Here is a 5906-nt window from a genome sequence, read left to right on the forward strand (position 1 = left end):
TGGAAATTTCAATTTAAAAATGTTATTTACAATAGCACCAAAAGCTATAATATATTAACTATAAATCTAATAAAATATGTTCAAGACCTCTGCACTGAAAACTACAGTATATTGCTGAAAGAAAAAAAAAAGTTTTTTTAAAATACAAGAGACATACATTATGTTCACGCATCATAAAACTCAATATTTTTTATAACACCAACGCTCGACAAATTGTCCATATATTTAATACAATCCCATCCAAAATCCCAACAGCATTTTTTTGAAGAAATTGACAAGCTAATTCTAAACTTTATATGGAAATGCAAAAGGCAGAAAATAATTAAAACAACTTAGAAAGGACTTTCTGGTTTTAAATTACAGTAACCAAGACAGTGTGGAATTGGCATAAAAACAGAAAAACAGAACAATAAAACAGAAGAGTCCAGAAATACACACACATATACCATACAGAAAACTCACTTTTGAGAAAACGCAAGATCAACTCAGTGAAGAAAGAATAGCCTTTCAACAAATCGTGTTTGGACAATTGGATATGCTTATGCCAAAACAAAAACAAGTAAGTAAAACAAAACAAAACAACAGAAAAAACTTTAATCTATTTCTATATATTTTTAAAAAAACAAACCACCTCAAAATGGATCATTGACCTAAATGTAAAGCCTAAAACTATAAAACTTCTAGAAAAAAAACATAAAAGAAAATCTTTATGAACTTGGATTGTGCTAAGTTTTCTTAGAAATGACATCAAAAGCATCATCCATAGAAGAAAAGAATAAATAAATTACACTTCATAAAAAACAACACTTCTATATTCTGAAGGGCACAATTAACAGAATAAAAACGTAAGCCATAGATAGGGAGAAAATATTTACGAATCATGTATTTGCTAAAGGACTTGTGTGCAGAATACATTTTAAAAAGCCCCAAGTTCAATAACAAGAATACAACTCAACAACAACAACAAAATAAACCAGGCCTTGCAGATGTCACCACCCTGAAGATGCCTCAACCCAGTCTTGGTCAGCCCCACTGTGTTCTTCAATATGGTCATCAATGGCGAGCCTCTGAGTTGCATCTCCTTCAAGCCGTTTGCAGACAAAATTCCAAGACAGCAGAAAACTTTTGTGCTCTAAGCACTTGGGGAAAGGATTTGGTTATAAAGGTTCCTGCTTTCACAGAATTATTCCAGGATTTATGTGCTAGGGTGTTAACTTCACATGCCATAAGGGCATGGGGTGTGGAGGCAAGTCCATCTATGAGGAGAAATTAGATGATTAGAATTTCATCTTGAAGTATATGGGTCCTGGGATCTTTTCCACGGCAAATGCTGGACCCAATACAATGGTTCCCAGTTTTTCATCTGTACTGCCAAGACTGGGTGGTTGGATGGCAAGCATGTGGTCTCCAGCCAGGTGAGAGAAAGCAGGGATATTGTGGAAGCCTGGAGTGCTTTGGGTCCAGGCATGGCAAGACTAGCAAGAAGATCACCATTGCTGACTGTGGACAACTCTAACAAATTTGGCTTGTGATTTATCTCAACCACCAGCCCATTCCTTTTGTAGCTCAGGAGAGAACCCTGTCACCCCATCCACTCAGAATATCCTATAATCTGTGTGCTCTTGCCATTGTTCATTGGGTTCCATATTTTCCTTGTCATTCTCCAAATCTGGCTGGATTGCAGAATTATGTTTATGATTTTGAAATAAAAACTAAGCAGTAACAACAACAAAAATGAACCAAAGATTTGTACAGTTCACCAAAAAGATATGTGGACTGCAAATACTCAAATAAAAAGATACTCATCTTTTCTTTTTCTCATCTTAATTAGGCATTAGGAAAAACAAATTAAAACCACAAAGAGATACCACTGCACACCTATTAGAATGTCTAAAATTAAAAGACTGATCATAGCAAGTATTGGCAAGAATGTGGAGGAACCGGAACTATTATATGCTACTGGTAGAAATGGACCATTGTTCACCACTTTGGACAAGTTTGACACTTTCCTAAAATGGATGTACATTTAGAGTATGATCTTGCCATTCTACTCCTAGGCATTTATCCAAGATAAATAAAAGAATATCTATACAAAAACTTAAACGTGAATGTCATTAGCACACATGTATTTGTAATTGTAGTTGTAATACTTACATATTTGTAATTTATAGAAACAACCCAAATATCTATCACAGGCAAATGCATAAACAAACTATATTGGTACTGTGGAATACTAGTCAGCAATAAAAAGGGTGAACTCCATTTATATGCAATAACATAGATGAATCTCAAAATAATTACACTGAATGACAGAAACAATTCTAAAAAATGTAAACTAAGCTGTAGCGGCAGACAGCCAATCAGATGTCGCCTGAAGCCAGGGGGTGGGAAGAGTAGAAGAGGAGATTATAAAGGGAGACGAGGTACTTCTGAAGGCAACAGATATGTTCATAATCTCAATTGTAATGGTGGTTTCATGGATGTATTCATATGTCTAACCTTAAAAATTTTACATTTTAAATGTGTGCAGTTCACTTTATATCAATTATACCTTAATAAAACTGTTTATGAATGGATAAACAAAATGGAATATTATTCCAAATAATAGAATATTATTCAGCCTTAAAATAGAAGAAAATTTTTACAAATGCTACAGCATGGATTAATCTTGAAGACATTATGCTAAGTAAAATAAGCCATTCATAGACAAATATTGTATGATTCTACTTATAAGAAGTAGCTAGATAGTCACACTCAAAAGAAACAGAAAGTAGAATGATGGTTCCCAGGGCTGCGGGGACGGGAAGATGCATTATTGTTTAATGGGTAATGAGTTTCAGTTTTAAGATGAAGTTCTGGAGATTGGTTGCACAATGTGAATATACTTAATACTACTGACCTACACATTTAGCAATGGTCACGATGGTAAGTTTTGATGTGGTATTTTATACCACAATTAAAAAAAAAAAGCTTTTAAAAATAGTCCCTGTTGATGAGGACACCCATTCTCTCATCCTCGTGGGCAGGTGTGAGGTTCTGTCTGCCACATTGGCATCTGTCTGTAGTTACCAGTTTCTCTTGTGGAGGAATGATGGGAAGTGATAAAATTTAGTCATAACTCTGGAACCTCATCTGAAGCAGTTGCAGTGGGATAGACTTTTTCTAATGTTAGGTATAAGCAATAACAAACCAAGGAAGAATAATTTATGTGCAAAGAAAGTTCTCACAAATATGCTGCTCAGATTACTTATCATGATATTTTGTTTTCAAGAAAGAACCTACCAAGCCTCATGCAATGCACTTTGTTGTCACACTGATTAATTCTATTTTTCCCAAAATAAAGAAAAAATTATTCTTTGTATGATAAAGTCAAGAAGGGGATCTTTAGACTCAACAAGAGGAATTTTTCCCAAGATGGTACTAAGAAACAAGGTGTATTATAGACTGGGCCTTCAATGCCAAAATTTGTGAAAGAAGAGGGTATGCTAAGTGTAGGAAACAGAATGGTCAACCATAGTGTTAAAATAAGAGTAGTGACAAATATCTTAATTTTTTTCAAATATTTATATCATTGCTTTCTCAACTTTTCAGATCTCTGCTGAAATGCCATCTTGTCAGAAAGGACTCCACATTTCATGATAACCCTAATCCTCTTTCTCTATCACCTTATCTAATTTGTTTTTCTTAAGAGCACTGTCAATATCTGATATTACATTATGTAGTAGGGGAGTCTTTATTTGTTTACTGTCTTGTCGACAATAAAATAATATCCATGAGTGCAGAGATATTGTCAAAATGTCTTATTCACACTATGTCCTAAAACATATGTCTTATTCATACAGAACCTAATACAGTGCCTGGCACACTGTACAGACTCAATAAATATTTGCTGAATAAATAGAGTAGCAATAAACAATTAGATTTGTGTATTTTTCTTGTTACCACTGTGCTGTGAGTGGCTTAGGAGCCAATCAATGAACTAGAACCTATCCTGTCATTTCTCACCCAAAACTCAGAATATCTCATGGATCACAGACACCTTCTAACATTATTATCTGGAGTCAAAGTCTGTACTTTATTTTAGTTATTTTTTACATGCTCTATATCCAAGGCAGCTGAAAAAGTCCCTACAACTCATATTCTAGAAAGGTTCCTCATTATAAACCTCCTGAATATCCTTGTAAATAAAAAAGGAAATCAATAGAAAAGAATTAAACTTGCATCTCTCGACCAGCAGATTTGTCTTATTTTCTATCATAATTGTAGCTCCTAAACAAATCCATTATTATCTACACAGGTCACTATCAGGAAAGCTCACACTAAACAAAATTGTTAGAATAAAATAAAAAGAGCCTTCATTAGTCTAGCCATATATTCCTGGGCACTAACAAGGCTCTGTAAAGTTGGTATATGGACAGAGACACTGGTGCCTGCTGGGTGGGTTTGATGTATCAGTGCACAAACAGGTACCCAGCCCCATCTCCGTAGCTTTCCTGGGTCCCCCCTAGAGATTCCCTCCTGTATTCTGGAGAGGCAGGGCAAGTGTCCCAGTCCAAAGCCTCCCAGGAGGATTAGGAGGTGAAGAAATTATGTGGGTCCCTATAACAGAGTCTGACAGTGATATCTTGGTCCCAGATAATGTTAACAGGTCCACAGTCAACTCTGTAAGCTTTAGAAGAAGGAAGTTCAGGAACAAATTCTCCTCATGCTAACTCAACCTAATTAGAATTAACAATTAGAACTAGCACACCTCAGAATGCTGCTAACCTATAGCTAACCGCAGCTCAGCATGCTCGGTCATCCTCCAATAATACAGGCGCCAACAATTTACAGTTCCTGAAGAGACGACAACAAAGGGGACTAATGAGTCAAGTTGGCCTGGCTGGGTGTGGCTCAGTGGTTGAGCGTCGACCTAGGATCCAGGCGATCGGGGTTCGATTCCCGGTCAGGGCACATGCCAGGGTTGCGGGCTCCATCCCCAATTGGGGGCGTGCAGGAGGCAGTGGATCAATGACTCTCTCATCATTGACGTTTCTCTCTCTCTCTCCCTCTCCTTTCCTGTTTCTGAAATCAATAAAGATATATTTTTAAAAAAGAATCAATTTAGACTGGAAAATGCATCTCTCCATGGAAGAAACACAGGATGTAGGAGCTGGCAGGACTCTAATTAGTGAGATCCTGGTGCCACTAACAAATGAAGGGAGGTTTGGGGGGTTAAACAATTTTCCCACCCTTTAGAAGGAGAAAGAACTAGAATAAAACTGGATTCCCCAATCCTTATGTCAGCGGTTTTTCTCTAACTGTCAACAACATTCTAGGTTTGTGTATTCAGACGTTTTTCCCCCCCAGAAGACCCCCTTTCTCAAACAAATTCCAACTCAAAGCTTGATGTTAGCAGCAGATAAAAGAAGTAATCTAGTGGGAGAATCGGGGAGATATTTCCCTCAACACAAAGTAGCAGGAACCCAGCTTTGCTTTTTCCATCTACAGTTGAAGATTAGAAAGAATGACTACGAGAAAACTGCCAAGTTGTTGAAACCTGTCTTCAGTGTGCACAGCACCACTGCTCTGCCCCTCTTCTCTCTTTGGTAGTCTGGCCTGTCCCTACTTCTGGTGCATTTAGTCCCTCTGCATGCTAGCTCCCTCTTTTATTTAAAGCTGAAAGAAGTCATTGGCACATTCACTTAGACTATTCACACTAATACTTACTGAATCACAGTCCAATTTGCTTTGTAAGGCTCTCTTTTCTCTGTAACTGTGAGATATAAGCTCCTCTCCCATTGAACACTTCAAACAACTGGGAAGAGTTTGGGGTGATCACTTAGGTGACGGCGCTCTAGACTGCTCCATGAAGCGGAGTCCTCTAACTCACTTCAGTGATTTTAGGCATCCTGGGTGAGCATCAG

The 5906-nt window shown here is 37.2% G+C and overlaps 1 pseudogene; it reads left to right on the forward strand.

Moving 5' to 3' along the window:
• Positions 1-1197: 1197 nt before the first annotated feature.
• On the forward strand, positions 1198-1516 carry LOC107536692 (peptidyl-prolyl cis-trans isomerase A pseudogene; annotated as a pseudogene).
• Positions 1517-5906: the final 4390 nt, after the last annotated feature.

Source organism: Miniopterus natalensis, chromosome 6 (assembly GCF_054644295.1).
Source record: "Miniopterus natalensis isolate mMinNat1 chromosome 6, mMinNat1.hap1, whole genome shotgun sequence".
NCBI classification, from domain to species: domain Eukaryota; kingdom Metazoa; phylum Chordata; class Mammalia; order Chiroptera; family Miniopteridae; genus Miniopterus; species Miniopterus natalensis.